Raw genomic sequence first — 16,740 nt, forward strand, 5'->3', positions numbered from 1 at the left:
ATTTCAGTCATTTGAGGATTTTCTTTCATATTTTTATCTGAACTTTCTATGAATATATATTAATTGCACAAAGTAATATTCATTATAACATCTTTGTACACGTCAATAACATATTTAAATCCTTCTTGTTCATCCTCTGTTGTCCTCTCATATCCAACCATCCCCCATCTCCTGCTGGTCCTCCTCCTCTTCCCAAGTAGTTCCCTTTCTACTTTCTGTCTTTGCTTTAAAATCTATACTTTGTATCTCAGAGAAAATATGATATTTGTCTTTATAAACTTGGATTACCATACTTAATATAATTGCCAGTTCTATCCATTTTCCTGAAAATGATGTGATTTCATTATTCTTTGTTGCTGGATAATATTCCATTGTATATATGTACCATTTTTGTTATCTGATCTGGCTGCATGATTATCAAGTTTATTAATCTTTTCTAAGAAATACTATTCAACTTCATTTAATTTTGTCCATTTATTTCCAGCTTTTTAATTTCATTTATTTCTCTAATTTTTATTATCTATTTATTTTTATTTCTTTGGATATCATTCACTCTTTGAATAGTTTCCTATGGAAGAAACTTAAGCTATAGATTTTAAAACTTTTTTTAAATTATAGATTTAAAAATGTTTTTTAAATACTATTTAGCATTTAGTACTATAAATGTGTCTACAAATTCAGCACTGGCTGAATCCCACAAGCCCTGATATAAGTTCTATTTTTTTTTATTTTCATCTAATGCAAAGTATTTTTCTTTCTTCTGAAAACCTAATATTTGACCTACATGTTATTTAGAATTGTGTTCTTTACTGTCCAAATATTTGTGGATATTTTTCAACTATCATTTTGTTGTTCATCTCTATTTTAATCATATTACTGTCTGAAAGCATACATTGTATGGTTTCTATTCTTTAAAACTTAATATAATTCCCTTTATATCCTGAAAGTGAACCGTATGGTATTCTTTGATATCTATAAATTGAAACATACTCTGTTGTTGATGTATCATATAGATGTTAGCAAGATCTAGTTGATTGGTGGTCCTTTTTAGTTCTACGATATTTTTGCACATTTTTTTGCCTACTGAATCTATCAAGAAATAATAAACTTGAAATATAATTACAGAAGTGCTTATTTTTTAATCTTGTTTTTTGAACTAAAATGACAATCTGACTTTTAAAGATTTTCTTTTATTTTTAAGTAGTATGTATTTATGTGGATATGAGCACACAAGTACAGAAGCCTGTGTAGTCCAGAGGAGTTGAACACTCCTGGAAGTGCAGTTACAGGCAGTTATAAGCTGACTAATGTTGGTATGAGGAACTGAACATAGGTCTACTCCAAGAGCAGCACATGCATTTTAAGCACTGAGCATCTCTCCAGCCCCAGCTGACTTTTAATTGGGAGTGCTTAGACCTATTGATGTTGAAACCCCTGCTGGTAAAGTTGAATGAGTATCTACCACACTTTTTACTATTTCTCCATTCTATGTGCTTCCTTGCTCTTGGTCTCATTTTTCTTCTACTCCATTTATGCCTATAGTATATCATATATTATTTCATTTCATTTTTCAACATGTAAGCTATATTTTTTTCTTATTCCTGGAGAGAGAACCCAGGGGTTTTCACTAACTAAATTCCAGTCTTATATTTTAGTGTTTGCCACTGATGTTATAACATACATTCCTAACTGATCAGACTCCATTTTCAATTAACACTGTACCACTTCACAAGTATTACAATCATAACAAGATTCTCAAATTATTCCTCTCATTCCTTATAATACTAATGTCATTCTTTTTGCCTACCTATACGATAATCACCAATTATAATGTTGATATACACCTAGTAGAAAAATGATAATTAAGAATGAACTTTTGGGAATATTTAAGTATATGGGGGAAGAATAAATTAAAAAAACCATATACTTGAGGAAATAAAAAATGAAAAAAAATTACCTCTATATACTCACCCTATAATAATCTTCCTTTCTTCACAGAGATCCATATGTTTTACTACATTATTTCATCTATTTCTGAAGAATGTTTTTCAACCCCTCTTGTAAGAAAGGTCTACCAGTGATACATAACCTCCAGGTTTCTCTAGATATTTCCCAATTGTCTCCTGTTACTCAGAATTCTTGCTGATGTAGTGAGAAGTATGCTGCCGTCCTATAACATGGTCTCAATCTTTGTGTCAGCCTGTATCGCCTTCATAAGTGCTCCTCAGGTTGATTTTCCCCCACCCCCTGTTTCAATGACACAGGAAGGATAAAAGGGGATTGGAGCTGAGTATTTATCTCTTCCAAAGTCAGCTGGGCACTCATAAAACCTCATTCAGTCATGCTCTGACAGAACAGCTTCCCTGGACTGTAGGCCATAAGTATAGTTAGAATGCTCTGAGTATATTTCCAAATAGTTAATCTTGCCCACTCCTTGTGGGGAAAAAAACAAGGGGATTTTTTTCCTATCTTTACTGCAGAACCTCGAACAGATCCTGTGGCTAAAACTCATACAAATAAAACTGCCTCTGTTGGAGTTTTTAATTCTCACGCTTGTCTATTCTGAGCCTCTAGCAATTTATCAACTCAAGTTTGTTTTCCTACCCCACAACTGGCTCTAATGGTGATATTTTGCTCCTAGATTTCTGATCTTATGAGCCAAGGTCGTCTGTATCTGCCCATCTGTCCAACTAGAGGAATGTACTTTTCTCTGGGACTTCAGTTCTCTGGTACATGTAAGAAGAATTGATTTTTAAAATTTTTTTTCTGGCTATGTGGATGAGAATGATGACCTACAAGCTCATTCTATATGAGCACAAATACCAGACATCTCTCTTGCCTCTTTTTCTATATACAATTATTTCCCTCTGTAGAGCCTTTTCCTTGTTATTGGAATCTTTAGACTTAGGACATCTTCAAGTCTCTCCAGCTTTGTTTCAAGCTCCCTTACAAATATGTCTCCCTTTCATGTCAGATCAAAACTGCTCATGCTTCTCATAAGTGTGTAACTATTGATAGAAGCCAGTGATGGATTCATGCTAATCCATTAATGTGACTTTGTTTTAAGCCCAAATAATTAGCTCTGTCCATGCATACATTTCAAGACGCCATTCAATTTTTGTGTTCCCTATAGAATTTGGCACATAGTAGGTATTCCACACATGGGAAATTTCTTTAAAAGGATTTTCATAATGAGTGGGGTAAATGTTATTATGTGTATGATCAATTCCATGTGTTTGGAAAGAGCATCATGTTTTGGAACGACCAAGAAAGGCTTCATGATGGAAGCTGAAACTGAATATTACCCTGAAGAATGGATGGGATTTACGTTGAATCAGAGGAGAATGAAATGGCATTCCAAGTTTTGGGCACAGCATGAGCAAAGCTGCAGAAACAAAATAAGATGATGCTCTTTCTACTGTTAAAAAACAGCCATAACTGGGACAGCCTCATGACTTGAGATCTTTGAAGACACTGGCACACTATAGAACTGATTAAGTATGGTTATGAAAGGAGTACACTCAGCTTGGAAGATATTAAGTCAATAACAAACAATAGCTAAGGGTTTTTTTTTTTAACACAGTTAAATAATGCTTCTCTGCCAGTACTCAGTACTAGGTCTTAATTTTAAATCTAGGTTTTCAGTTGAAGTATTACATGTACTATAAAAATTAAAATATTGATTACTAGGCTCATAGCACAGTAACTATGGAAATTAAACATGGAATGATCTTGATTGCTGTTTATTAAAAGGGAACATAGTCTGGAGTGAAATATCGAGTGTACATAATTTCCCAACCTACTTTATCCTAAAGTGTAAACATGAGAAGCATTCAAGAAACATTCTCTAAAAGTATAAAATAACATCTTTTTAAAAGAAGATTGTTATGATATCTTGAATCATTCTTTGAACCCATTTAAAGGCACATGTATGAAAGAATTTGCTAACTGAAGTCCAAACTAAGAGAAAGCACCTTTCATATTATCCAGTGAAGTGTGGATCCTAGACATAAATTCATGTCTATCTAACTCTAAACCATATTATTTAAACAAAACTATGCTTTCTGAAAGAAAGAAAGAAAGAAAGAAAGAAAGAAAGAAAGAAAGAAGGAAAGAAAGACTTTTTTGACCCTAGATTACTATCATGAAAGGAAGTTATAATTGTAAATCAAACATGGGGTTAAGAAAGTAAATAGCCTTGATACTTAACTATTAAAAGTTCTATCAATTCTGAAAATCTGTGATCTAAAGATCTTAAGAACATGCTTTAGTATCATATAAAGTAGATATGTAAATAATTATACACTTATCTACACACTAAACAACAGTATTTTTGCTTCCTAGCAAAATTCCCCACTATATAGTCTTCCTTTGAAATTTCATCTCAGCTTTCCAATGTTCTTGGATTTTCTGAGCTGCAAATGTCAGCTCCTACAGGCTTCCTATGATTAAATAAATTACTGGGTCTTATCCCCCGAAATGTTGAGTTGGCAGAAGCCTCTAAACAAAACTCAAGTTGTCATAGATTCTGTACTGCAAAATGACTGTTTGGTTAGTACTCTAAAATGTATGAAATGGTTGTGCATATCACTGTAATAATTTTGACATACCATGAAGGAAATTGGGTAATGTACTTTCAAATCAAATTAAAAATATCAACTATTTCTCTGAGTTAGGAAATAATTCAAATCTTATAATATTACTTTTGCTTAATATCCTTAGTAGTCTCAATTTAGAACTTGAAAATGACTATTTACAACACATGACAAATACTGTGCTGTGCTTGTAAAGTAACTTGGGTGATGCACCCTCTGAGATTGTCCTCTCGTGCCAGCTCCCAGACATCTTGCCACTTCAGATCTACAATCAAATATAGTCCAATGAAATGAATCTTGTGCTTTTGACAGCTGGGCAGAGATGAAGACATCTTGAATCAGGCTTGAACTGCTGTCAAAAACAACACCTTGCTTCATCTCCCTCCCCTCCTACTCTTGGAGTTTAGGGTCAGTCACCTGGAACTGGAATGACTATCAGAAGCAATTTTTTTTTTTGTCAAACAGCAAGACAGGATTTAGGAATAGTTTGTATAATGGCAACAAGATTTTGTTGTTTGCTTACTATAACCTAATTTCAACATTCCTGCTAGACTTCAGAATTCCTTAACTTTCTATTGAGTTATAGAAAAATCTCTCCTCTCTCCCTCCCTCCCTTCTCCCTTCCCTTCCCTCCTCCTCCCTCCCTTGCCCCTCTCTCAACCTCTATCTTTCTTCCCTCCTTCTCAAGTCACCTACTAAGTTCCCTTATGTAATTATGCATGAGAGGTGGGAACTACTTCTCCCCTAACAGAGCATACAGCAACTCAGAAAACACCAATGGCAATATGAACACTAGAGGCTCCCCTGATAACAAAGGGTTATACAATGATAATTCTTTAAGTTAAAAATATTGGTTTTCATTAAATGTACACCCCTAAGTTTTAACCATCTTTATCCTTTTGCATGGAAACTCAGGATATGATACAGCCTTTGTATTGAAAGGTTTGGAAAACTGCTTGAGGTCAACAACTACCATTTGGCTACAAATGAAAGGGAAGTTGGAGTCACAAGTTGCAGGACTGTGGTGAACGCCTTTGAACCAGGACAAAATGAAAGCAGTTGTCCATAACCAAAGGTCTTTTCCAGTACCGAGCACGAATGAAAGGTTTCCAGGGCAGATTTTGAGCAGATTTCTTTGAGGAGTCCTCCAAAGCCTTCCCAAAGGGCTATTACTAAGTCGAAGACAGTAAGTTCAGTTCTCTCTGTGTCCAGCTGAAATTCCTCTACTGAATATCAACTTGATATTGGAAAATAGATGAACTTGATTCTTACCATCCTTTAAAACTCCTAAGGATTTTCAATTTATGTAGCATGAAACCTATCTAACAAGGCTTTCAAAGCCAGAGGAATAAGGTCACAGATCTGGGCATCTGAAATCAGGTCTTACTCAATGTGTGACTGAAAATTTCCAACCACTCTCTATATTATGTTAAGAAGAAAAGAATGAGCCATAAAAATATTTTAACACAATTTCACACAGTTAATTTACCAAGAGGTCAAAAGGTTATCTGAAATAAGAACGAAGTGGGAACAGATCTAAGCTCTGAGCTGCCACTACGGGGCTTATGGTCAGTGGAAATACTAGACACTGAACTACAACAAAACCTTTCTACTGAGCTCTTACTGTCTATTTGCACTTTGTTCTAGAATATAGGCAAAAAGACACACTTGTGTGTTCTCAAGGAGGGGCTACATTCCAAAGGGTAGACTTGGAACATTAGTTTCTTTATGATTGCATATAGGACAAGAAAAATATACTTGTGGCTATATTGCTATCTATCTATATGTTTGCAATAAATGTTTCTGCAGCTGGGCTTTGAGGTCGTTGAAGGTAGTTATTTTATTTATTACATTGAGCAAAGATAATAGACATATCAATATATTTGGATAGATAAAGATACTAATAAATAAGAGAGTTGTTGGTTATGTAATAAAAACCAGGAAAAGATCAAAGTTGGAAGCATATAATCTCATTTTTCTCCAATCTGCTCGCTCTACTTAGAGTGAATTTTTCCTGCAGATTTAATAAGATTACTGCATTAGGAAAATGGTTCTGCATTGTTTTGGGGATAAACACATGAAGCTTTTATGAATAATACCCAAGACCATTTATAATGTGCTCTCTGCATGCCTCAATTCTCACTGTAGTATGGGTCATACCACTGTAACCCTAGTTTATTCTCCATGTACACTGCAAGTTTCTTGATGGTAAAAATTCATCCCATTCATTTGTGTGGTACCAGCAAGTAAAATGGTTTTATCTCAAATCCTACTAAAGATCTAGCAGTATCTTCTAATGGCATTGGAACAATATTACTACACATTCAATTATCCTCAGATTCTCTTTCACTTAATTTTGCCTCACAGACCTTGCAAGAATTGTCAAATAATTACATGAGTCAGGAAACTTAGTATACAGTCCTATCTACCCTGCATCATGATTTATATGTGTACATGTCTCCTCATTTAGAAAAATAATATCACCTGTATTTTATGCATTACATAACTCCTAAGCTATTATACATTCTGGGCTAAGTTGATACAAATAGTCTTATGTACAAATAATGTGTGGAAAAATAATTTTGTAAATGCAGACTTGTGGTTTTAGTGGTAATTAATATGAGGTGACTGTGTGTGGAGACAGCCTGCTTTGGATTTGAATCCTGGATCAGTCATCTGATCAGGGACTATGTTTTTATCACATTCTTCATCTGTAACATGGAATTAATAATGATATTTCTTTGGGCTTTATTGAAGGTTAGTGAGAAAATTCAGATGAAGTAATTAAAATATTACCCTAGCACATCATAGATTCTTCGATGCCAACTAATGCTTACAGTTATCTGATACTTGATTATGGTTGTGCCTGTCAAGTTATCCATAAAGTAAAGACATAAGCTGTACAAGCTTTATGGCTGCCCAGACCCTAAGAATTGAACTATAGCATGCTCAGAGAAAGAATTGCCTCTAAACATTATTCTCAGCCTCAAACTGTAACATACACGGTCAATGCTTGAGAGCATTCCAACACTCCAGGTGTGCCATCTGGTCTTTGAGATTAAGTATATTTTCATTAATTTTGAAACTGCTTCTTTTCTAGTAACCAGGTTTACATGGTTCCAATGTAAAAGCCCCCCCCCCACACACACACAGAGAGAGAGAGAGAGAGAGAGAGAGAGAGAGAGAGAGAGAGGTGTGATATGAAGGTTTCCTCAAAAACTCTTTCCTAATCCCTACTGAGCTTTCTTGCTTGATGAGAAAACCAATTGTGAAAGCTTCCTTCATCCAGCAATAGCAGCAGAGAATGCACGATGACTGTCCTGTGCTTTTCAGTTCATTGTCTTAGAGTTGTAGATGAGAGTAACTCACCCCCCCCCTTATGCCAGTTCAGCCATGACTATGTACTGAGTTTCCCAAACCTCTTCAGAAGAGACCATCAAGATTTTTAACTTAGAACTGAAGAAAAAGAAAGAGTAGGGTGAGTGGTATTCAGAAAGCAAATAGATTAATAATTTTTACACATGAATTTTCAGTGTACAGGGACTCGGTGGTCCGTGTTGACCTTAAAGCCTCAGACTCCCAGAGGTGGAAGATTGTTGTGTGGTCTTGAAACAAAGGGGACTGTGAAAGGCAGAGCTTTATGTAGGTTAAGAGTTAAGGGAGATTTTAACGGATAAAAAATGCCTCTTATTTTAACTTCTGGATGGACAAACCTCAAAATGGAGAGAAAGGAGTGCATTAAATAGTTTTATGTCAAAAAAAAAACCTGACAAGAAGATGAAAGGTCACTCTGTTAGCTTAACTCAGATTGCCTCACCTCTATGAGAATCACTCAACTGACAGCAGATAGAGGAACATTGTTTTGGTTTCTAACAGTCTGTTAAAATTGACTTTATGACACTTGCAGCGAATTCTAAGTATATTTTTAGTACATGTGTTTTTTTTCTCTGCCCTCCCCTAACACATTTATTTCTGATGTTACTTTTGAAATGAGCTATTTTGGTTGCTTCTGTAGATCACACACAATTCCCAATAACTAATTTTAACTTTTTCATCTGGTTCCAGGAATGAGACAGTGCCCAACAGAAAGTTGCTGTTGTTGCCTTTGGAAAACTGAACTCTCTCAAAAGAAAAGTAAAGCATGAGCCCTGAATTCACCAGACCAATGGGCCTGCAGATAGAGTAAGGACTCAGTAGGGGCTAAGGGGCTCCTTTTAAGCTTCAAACTTCTCGGACTTTTCATTGTTATTCCTTTAAAATTCATTTATTCAAAGTAGATGTAAAATGTCCAATTTTGCAAGTGCTTTCTAATTTATTTATTTCTAATTATTAATTTAGTTATCAAATAAACCAATTTTAATTTTAGTTGTCTCTAGCAAATAATTGTTCTACTGATAAAAGCATCTAAGTCTACTTTTTCATGTCCAAGTATATTTTTAGGTCACTTTGGTCTAAAAACCATTCAGTGAATTAGTGCAATTGATGACTTTATTCAAATATATAATTCACCTTAATAATGGCTGGATTCTACCTCACAACTAATTGATTCAGTATACTTTTACTTTAGTTTTATCAATTGATAATCAATCTATTCAGTCAGTCAAGATTTAATAGACTATATTTATTCCATTAGATGAATAAGTAAAAGAGATGCTAAGGACAGAAAGGCACAGAGTTCTGGAAAGATTTTGACAAATGAAGTTAGAGATAAATTACTTTTCTTGTACACACACACGGGTATTTTTGAGATGTAGCCCAGTTCTCTTGCCTCTGTCTCACAAGTGCTGGGATTTCATGCATGTGCCACCACACCTGGCCTTGTGTTTATTAAATGTGCCAAGTTAAAGAAAATTCTTGTAAGAAAATAAAATTGCCAATAATTGCTATTCATTAACAAAAATCATGAGTTCATGATAGCCTGTGGAAATTTTTGGTTGTGTCTTTGACATTTTTGAAATATTCCAGTTTTTAAATTCCAATGCAAAAATAATTTTTCAATCAATTGATATGTTTAACCAATCACTTTATAAGTAAATCTCAACATGATCAGTGCACTGAAGATTATTTAGGAAGAAGGCTACCGAACAAGAAAATTTGACCAAAATTTCTACAGGGTAAATATAAATATTAAAAAACTACACTTAAATATTAAATCCAGAATGCGAATAACTATTGACCTGTATGCTTCTAGTTCAAAAGTGAATACATGTCGTACCATGGGTGTCTCCAACTCTCTTTGAATTAATTACAGAAGACATAATGTAGGAAACCCAGTTCAAGCAGATGTTCTTACACCTCCACTTTCTCGTCATCTGCTCATATGGACACCACATCCCTGAAACGGTTTAAATTCTCTAGGATGCATTCTTCTCTGTTTCTCACCTTGCCTCTATCCACGATGCATTACAATTTCTAATTAAGATTGCCATGATACAATGTCACACTTAAGGCCTTAATTTCTCAACCTATATTATCACCAAAATGTTCTTTAATAATTGTGAAGAAACTACTACAATCATGAGTTCTTTTGAAGTGATTAAAATTGGAAAACGTTATGTTCTTTAGAATAAGAAAAGCATATGGACACTTTCCTGCACAATTTTTTCCTATTTTAAGTCAAAATAATAGGTGAAAGCAGGAAAGTACATAACTAAATATTCATTAGGCTCAATGAGAGGAGAAACTACATATTTTCATCAGGAGGCCCCCAACACCCAACACCAGAATATCTGGATATATATATATATATATATATATATATATATATATATATATATATATATATATATATGAAAATATTTTAAATATGATTAAAAATAAAATGTATGTTTAAAAATCAAACATTTTAAAAATAAATGAATTAATTCCTACAAGGCACTTAAGTCACCAGCAAACATGATAAAGGCATGTCTCATGTTCTCAAAGAATTCACAAGAATCCATACAAGTAATTTAGTTGGTTATAAAATAAGTGTTGGAATAGAATACAGAAGGGGGACTATGAGAGTAGAAGGACAGCCATTCATTTTGACTGGGGGTATTTAAGAAAGCCCCCTAAAAAGGACAGCACTTTTGCATCAGTTCCAGTTTTTTTGCACCCATTTTGTGCCAGGAACTTTCTGACCTGGCTACTTTTACCCAGCCATTTTGATGTGGCTTAAGATAAATAAACCATCATGCTTTCGTCAGTTTTCTAAATTACTTAGTAATGTGTAAAACAGATGTCCTTACCCTGAGACTTGCCCCAATGCTAGCCTTTACCAGAAGGTGAAATGCAGGGTGCAGAGTAGAGCTGGCACATTTATACTTTCCATTTACAAAGAATGGCGGCCTGGCCTCCTTTACTCATCTCTAAAGTTCAAAAATTTTACTCAATAAATCATAAAATCACATTCCCATTCTCTGAGAGTTTATGTAGACCTTTAGATTTTACACACACACACACATATATGCATATATATATATATATATATGTAAAATGACTCCAAAGAGAAATGATGCTTGAGCAACATTGTGTTCTCTTGTCCTTAGTCTCCGAGTTTGCAGGAATTCTTCAATCGGATTCCTCAATGCAATTTCATGCATGATGTTATAACATTCCTCTAACTGGGGCCGTTCAAACGTATGATCGACACAACCTAGAAGGCAAGTTGCAGACACATGTCCCTCGGTGGTACAGTGCTTGCATTGGCAAGACTCTAGGTTTGGTCTGCAGCAGAGAGGTAGAGAAAGTGAAGAAAGGAGATGGGCAAATCAGCCTGGCTGATACTTTCATTTTTTCTAACTGTGAAGGTAATAATGGTTGATATTTTTAAAACCAGGAGTGGAGTTAGAGAGATGGCTCAGTAAAGTGCTTGTCATACAAGCATGAGGACCCAAGTCCACATCTCAAACATCAATTAAAAGAAAAAAGAGCCGGGCATGGCAGTGCACCTGCTATCCCATTTCTGATTAAGTAGAAATAAGCAGATCACTGGAGCTTCTAGCTGGTGAGCTCTAGGTTCAGTGAGAGATATTACCTCAGAAAGTAAGGCAGAGGGCTGGGGAGATAGCTCTGTGTATGATGAGCTTGCCACACAAGCATGAGGACCTGAGTTCAAATTCTCAAAGCCTACATAATTGTGTGTGTATATATAGATGTACACGCATTATATATTATATACATGTGGGATCATCTATAATCACAGCACTTTTATCAAAAGGAAGAGGTGGAGAAATGGGAATCCTTCAATGTTCACGGTAGACATACACAATAAGGAATGAGAGATTCTATCTCAAAGCAGAAGGTAGATATGGCATACAAGTTATACTCTGACCTCCACATATGTGGTGAGGTTCATGCACAGCCACATTCACAAACATGTATACATGCATTCATACATACATATCATATACATCATATAACACACACACAAACACACACACATACATACACACATACCCTATATACAAGATAAACTCTATACACCAGAAAATATAAATGATTGAAGAAGTTCAATATTGAATTCTAGCTTTCTCACTCTCACATGCACATGTGTGCCCACATACATAAGCACACATGTACAAGCAACCATATATACTCCAAACAATAAAACAACAGTCAAAAAAGGTAACAAAGGAAAAAGTAAACTCCTCCTCTAACTGGTACTGCAGTTAGGTAGAGCAGTTATGCCACATAGCAATAGTTTCAAAACAATTTGAGTTCCTTGTTGGTTTTTTGATAATAATAGATCAAATGTCCAGCTTTGGATTTTTTTCAGTACTGGTCACGGAGCACAGAGCCTTGCCCATGCTAGACAACAGCTCTGTCACTGAGTCATAATCCCTGCCTCCAGTACTGAGCTGGAAATGATGAGGGTCCAGAAGAAAAGAAACTGAGAGTCTTACCAGAGTAAGGAAAACTGTGTCGTCAAATGAGGTGCCGTTATGACCAACAACTACTTAAAGATGCACCAACTCTATAAAATGGAGACATGAGGAAACATTTCAATACCTCACGGAAGTGAAAGATGAAATAATAAGAAAGAATTCAATAAAGGTAAAATATTAAACCCGTATTATGTTTTTACATTTGTCTAAACTTTATTCTGTTACATACTATGATAGGTAAGAGGAAGGAAAATGTTTCTTTTCATCTGATCTGAAGTAGTATATCTCCACATCCAGTTATCTTGAACTACATAGCATTCTAGATAGTGGATCTAAGTTTCTACCCATTCCCTTGTCTCCCAATTACTGCCTACCAGGAAAACTAAACAGGGATAAGCCTGTGAACATGAATACCTATAGAAGTAGGTTACCTCCTTAGAGAATATAATCAAAGCCAAGGACTAAAAAAAATGAATATGAATACACACAACTTTATGCATGTAATTCTGAAGGTTCATAGGCTTGATTTAGTTAAGGGCTCCTGTCTTCATTTCTTTTGCTTCTGAACACATTGCTTCCTTTCTTGTCTATGCATACAACATTCTTAGCAGGGCATTAGCAGTGTGACCTTCTAGAAACAGGTTCCGGACTTACTCTTGTTCTTTGCCTCAGACGTTCTGCTGATGGCATGTGGATAGTGGTTTAACTTAACTTGACGTGGGGTCCTTGGGAAACTGGCATGTTGCCACAACTGCTAGCCCTGTCTTGGAAGCTAATGTGCCATCTCGTGTATAACAATAACACAGTAAAAATAACAGAACAGAATTCCCTAAACCATTTTTAAAAACCCAACTAGCACATTAACAGGCATGCAAAACCCAACTGGAGGTGTAGTTTTTTTCACCTTCTTTCTACATTAATTTTTCTTCCTGATTTCAATTAGCCAAACTTGAACGGAGACATTACAGACAGTTCAACTCCACCTCAGAGCTGTGCAGACAGCTCTTGTTGCCAAGCCGTCTATCACCAAGACAACTGGGCCAATGTGCTTTGCTCTGGGTAAATAGCTCATCAGGGCCAGTTGCAGAAGGAGCCATTTTACAATGACCTCCCATTGGATCAAAATCCGTATGCTTAGTGATCCAAACTATGTTTTGAAAGTCCATGGGGTTATAAATATGTAATCATTAATATTTTCACAGAATTCTTTGCACTGATGAAAAGTGCTTTAGCTCCAGAGATCGTTTGTTTACCAGTTGATTTGAGGGATCTAACAAGTGCAGAGTTCTTGTTTGTGAGTCCTTGTTATTTTTTCCCTTTGTATCAACCACAAGTTTCTTCCAACACAATCTTGTCAACAACAACCCCCCCAAAGTGGTCATCAGTATATAGCAATCTTCCTGTATCTATTCCTCTTTTCTTAAAACATTCTGAATAAAAAGCACTGATAAAATGGGAGGTGGTTGGCATTCCTGCCTCAGAAGGAGCCATCAACTAAGGTTAAGGTTTGGACACAACACCATTTAATGAAATCATGTTTTTAATAACTTCAGTACATATAAATGAATAAGAAATTAAAAAAAAAAAAACCTCAGCAGAGTCAAAGAGAGCTGTCTTTTTCATCTTGTTTTGTTCGTTAATTTGGAATACGAGTTCTGAGCCTCAGATTCTTTGGGGTCTAGCAGACGTGGCAGAGCATTGTTCCGCCATCCAGCCTCCCTAAGTGCTGATCCAACCTGAGCGACTTTGTGAGCAGCCCCTAGCATCTTTATTATTTTCTAGTCTCCTTGGTGGCAGGTGTCTGCTAATCAAAGGCTTAAGAAGGTGTGGGGTTTAGGAGTCAGCTCTGACTAGAAGGAAAACTTTCCATTCAGCCTTGGGCAACAATATTGGAGGTTTTTTTTTTTTTTTTTTTAATGTTGTAATCAACTCTGTGCCAAGTGGGGCCCAAGCTCCCCCTACACAGCCCCAGGAATCCAAAGAAAGAAGTGTTTTCAATTCTCTTCAGAACGTCTGATCTCCCACACTGCAGACCAAATAAAAACAGTCTGGGCCAATTGTGCCTCCTCCTACCCCCATCTATTGTGGAATCCGCCTGGGAGAAACTCAGGAAAGTTGGCCTCTGGCCAGCACTGGCCTTCCATGGCAGCAGAAAATTTCCCTCACCTTCCCTCTGTCAATTGCTTTTGGAGAATGAAGGACAAACCTTCACCTCAGATATTCCATAGGAAGGGACAACTAGGAGGGCCAGGGCAGAGCCTAAGATGCTCTAACTGGACTAGGATGGTGTGGGAAGTGCTAACCCTGAGTTGGCACCCTCTGTGCACTTGTTGCTTTTGTGTGTTACCTTTGCTCCTAGCAAATGGACCCTGGGGGGAAGAATGTATAAAGTTCCTTGGGAGTACAACTGACCACAGACTGACACGCATCATCACTGCTTGCTTCCCAACTACAGACTAAAACAGACTGTGCAGAGCAAAGCCCTTATCCCTGTTCTCCAGTGGATTGCAGTATGCCTTAGCCAAACCTGGATTGCAACCTTGGTCCTCCCATCATGGAAACATGAGGTCACTGCTAGGGACCTCCTTCAATCAGGCAGTTCAAGTCACTTCTGGGGTCCTGAGTTGTGAAAACACATAGGTTACTGTCTATCCCCAAACCCTAGCAACATTGACAGCGCTTGGCCACAGGTCCCTCTGGACATGTTTCTTGGGGGCCTCCAAGTCATGAGAAGCACAAGCAGGCCATGGAACACTAAATCCATTATAGAAATCCAGGTGGCTATGTTCAAATCAAGAATAACTCAAAACACTGGGTTTTTCTGGCCAGCGATTCCATTTAAACATTAATACAGTTTGTAGTAGGTTTTTCCTTAAGAATTTTACCAAGCAAACCTTCCCGGGTGAGTGAGAATACCTTGGAGAACATGGCTTAGGACTACCAGGGATTTCAACTATGAGCTAGAGGAGATGGTGAGAAAAACCAGTGCAAGCATAAATATTGGAACAGGGACTCTTGGAAACCAAAGTCTTCTCAAGATCTCAATAAACAAAAGGTTAAAAGGCTAATTCTACAATTGCAGGTGCATTGGGGCAGGGCAAGGGAGAGCTAGGAGACTAAAACATTGGAAAGAATCCCACATGGCCCTTTTCTTTGATCCTTAAGATAGAATGGTCCTTACCTAAAGTTGAGGGAGGGCTGTGAGAGTGAATATAGTGAAATTCAAAGCAGTATAATGCTTGGTAGAAATGCATGCTATTTCCATTTTCAAAATATTCTAGTCTGGATTTATTAAAATAAAACTAAATTAAAAAGAACAAGGCTAAACTCCAGCTTATGTTTTTGTGTTCATGACACCAAATAAACAGATTTTCGTGAATTCTCCCTTTTTAACTCATTGGTTGGTATTGTATAGATGCAGCCAGCATCTAATATGCTTTCAATTGTGTCTTCAGCCCTCAAGACCCTGGGGGTCTGAAATCTCAGCCAACTTTGCAATTTAATCCAAAACCCAAAGCAGTTCAGATTCCAAGTAACCTGTTACCCTCTGCTAGCAAAACATCACTGGTGGTTTGAAAAAGGCCATTTTTAATAACCCCTTTTCAGTTTCCTGGCAGGCCCCCAGCTTTACTTCAAAGTTGATTTTCCCCAGTGAGAGTACAGCTGGAAGAACCCAGAAGTGTACTGTGCCATGCTTCCACTACCCTGGGCTTCGAAGGCCCAGCTCTAGGGCAATGAAGAGGACTAGGACTGGAAGGCAGGCAGGGGGCTGGGCAGGCTGTGGTTCACAGGGAAATTGCCTCAGCTAGGGCCTTCCCAGAGACAAAACAGCGTATCACCCATAACAGTGAACAACTACAGGAACTGAATCCAAATTGAATTTTGGAATTGTATCACTTTGGCTTATTTTTAAGTAAATTTGATGATGATGATGACGACGACGATGATGATGATAATAATAATAATAATGAAACCATTGTAACTTGAGCTGTCTCTTGAGTGTCACAGTTGTTTAGGGGTTCTTATTATTTATTTATTTACTTATTTACTTATGTATTTATTGGTTATTGTTTTCTCTGTGGTTCATTCTTTAGATGTCACACAATAAGATGCCAAGGAAACAATCTGAAATGAGACACTGGAGGCAGGGAGCAGGCAAGGAAGCAGGACTGACAAATGAAGACAAGTGCAGACTGAGCTAGCCTCAAACTCCAAGACAGTAGCCTTCAAGTACCACATTCTCTTTTGTGTTTCTTGCCCAGGACTAGTGAGGCTGG

General features: G+C 36.7%; 1 long non-coding RNA gene across 22 annotated transcripts in view; it reads right to left on the bottom strand.

The window, feature by feature from the left end:
* The window catches only part of LOC103690870 (uncharacterized), a 64,606-nt gene that overhangs the window by 28,762 nt on the left and 19,104 nt on the right, over window positions 1-16,740 (bottom strand). For 4 of the 22 annotated variants that reach the window (XR_010061278.1, XR_010061279.1, XR_005498465.2 and 1 more), the window contains one exon: window positions 1-12,552. This exon is cut by the window's left edge and continues 21,597 nt beyond it. The exons of 5 other annotated variants lie outside the window; for them this stretch is intronic. This is a non-coding gene — a long non-coding RNA (uncharacterized LOC103690870). 13 more of the 22 variants (XR_010061274.1, XR_010061273.1, XR_005498463.2 and 10 more) reach the window with 7 other exon arrangements.

Source organism: Rattus norvegicus, chromosome X (genome assembly GCF_036323735.1).
Source record: "Rattus norvegicus strain BN/NHsdMcwi chromosome X, GRCr8, whole genome shotgun sequence".
NCBI classification, from domain to species: domain Eukaryota; kingdom Metazoa; phylum Chordata; class Mammalia; order Rodentia; family Muridae; genus Rattus; species Rattus norvegicus.